Here is a 1892-nt window from a genome sequence, read left to right on the forward strand (position 1 = left end):
GAACCTTTTCACTCTCCATGATCTCAAAAGTCATGGCCTTCTATTCTTCAAGCTTGGCATTGATCTCCTTGACCCGAGCATTCTCCGTCTCAAGCTCCGCGAGCCGAGCATTCAACTTTTCAAGCTTGGATATATTGGCCTTTAGCTCCTCAGCTCCTGCCTCCACCTTTGCTTTTGTTTCCTTGAGCTCGTCACTCAGTTTGAGCTGAAGATCCTTTGCCTCCTGATCAAGAGACATGCTCGAATGGACCTCGTTGTTCAACTTATAATTAAGCTGAGCAGAGATAGCAAGAGTCTGACATACAAAGAAATTAAATTAGCATATGGACCGAGTGAAAATACTGCTAACGACTAGAGAAGAAAGGTTACCGCAGCATGGAGCTCGATGCTCTTCTCGTAAAGAGTGTTGCAGTCCTGGGCATTATTCAAAAACTACCAATTAGGAGTGTCGAAGCTACCAAAACTCTAACCCACCCGAGACAGAACGTCCGAGCATAGCGTAGCCCAGTGGGGTCCAACTGTGTTGTCAATCACATACTCATCAACATGAGTAGAAATCGAAAGCAGCAGTGTCTTTAAGGATGAGGGTTTCTTTGAAGGTGGGCCAACTGTGGGATTGACTTGGGGTGCAGGAGGAACATGAGGCAAGGTCGAGGAGGGAGTCTCGACCTGAGCAGGTGGACTCAAAGCTGTGCTTGGAACAACTGGAGCCGAGGGATGTGGCATGATAGATCTATTCATCTTAATTTTACTTTCTAAATAGAAAGTAAAGAGCAATTATTGCTAATTGGTTAATAGTCTTTGTGGGACGATATCCGTTCTTCTGGAATTTATTACTTGACATGACCACGTACACTTGCGTGCATATTTTACCAATCAAGTTTTTGGCCCCATTGACAGGGACTATTTAATCAATATCAAATAGAATTGATTCTTGATTCTAATTTGGTTTTTTTATTTTATACTCATTCGGATCGAAGTTGTATTGTGTTTCAATAATTATTGGTATATGCGACGAAGTAGACAAAAAGAGCTCATACCGGTAGATCTTGAACTTGAAAGAACGTGCAGACAAAACCGAAAGATAAAGAAAATGTTGGATTTTTCCATGGTTGAGTATCAAGGAAATGCAACAAACAATGTTGCTAATGTAAATAATATCCCAAATATTGCAGAAGTCCCAATGGAAAGAAGACCAAGGACGCTTAGAGACTAAGTACTTCCTGCTGTCACAGGAATGCATTCATCCATTAGACACCCCACTATTGCTGCAAATAGATTCGAGATTAAGCCAGCAATATTACAAATGGTGCAGTCAACTGTTCAGTTTGGGGGGTTGCCCATGGAAGATCCAAATTTACACAGCCAATTTTCTAGAGCTATGTGCAACATTTAAGATGATGGGGTGAGTGACGATGCGATCAGACTTAGATTATTTCCATTCTCTCTACGAGACTGGACGAAGAGTTGACTAATTTCACTGCAAGCTAATTCTATCAAAACATGGGAGGAGTTAGCCTATAAGTTCTTAGCAAAGTTTTTCCCTCCAGCAAAAGCTATAAAGTTGAGAGGGGAAATCAATAATTTCTACTAGACAGAAGGGGAATCGTTGTATGATGCATGGGAAAGATTTAAAGAATTTTTAAGGAAGTACCCACATCATGGTATAGAGAAGTGGATGTTGGTCCATAATAATAATGGGTTGAATGGTACTACTCATACCATAATAGATGTTGCAGCAGGAGGTGCTTTCATGAGCAAGAGTGCTAATGAGGCATATGAATTGCTAGAGGAGATGGCAATGAATAACTATAAGTGGCCAACTGAAAAGGGACAAACCAAGAAGATGACTGGTATGATTGAATTGGATGTTATTTCCATGCTTACAGCGC

General features: G+C 41.1%; 1 non-coding gene across 1 annotated transcript; it reads right to left on the reverse strand.

Moving 5' to 3' along the window:
- Positions 1-1561: 1561 nt before the first annotated feature.
- On the reverse strand, positions 1562-1668 carry LOC133820167 (small nucleolar RNA R71). Its single transcript, XR_009886596.1, has one exon. It is a non-coding gene; the product is annotated as a small nucleolar RNA R71 (small nucleolar RNA).
- Between the last annotated feature and the right edge of the window lie 224 nt (positions 1669-1892).

This window comes from Humulus lupulus, chromosome 2 (assembly GCF_963169125.1).
Source record: "Humulus lupulus chromosome 2, drHumLupu1.1, whole genome shotgun sequence".
NCBI lineage: Eukaryota > Viridiplantae > Streptophyta > Magnoliopsida > Rosales > Cannabaceae > Humulus > Humulus lupulus.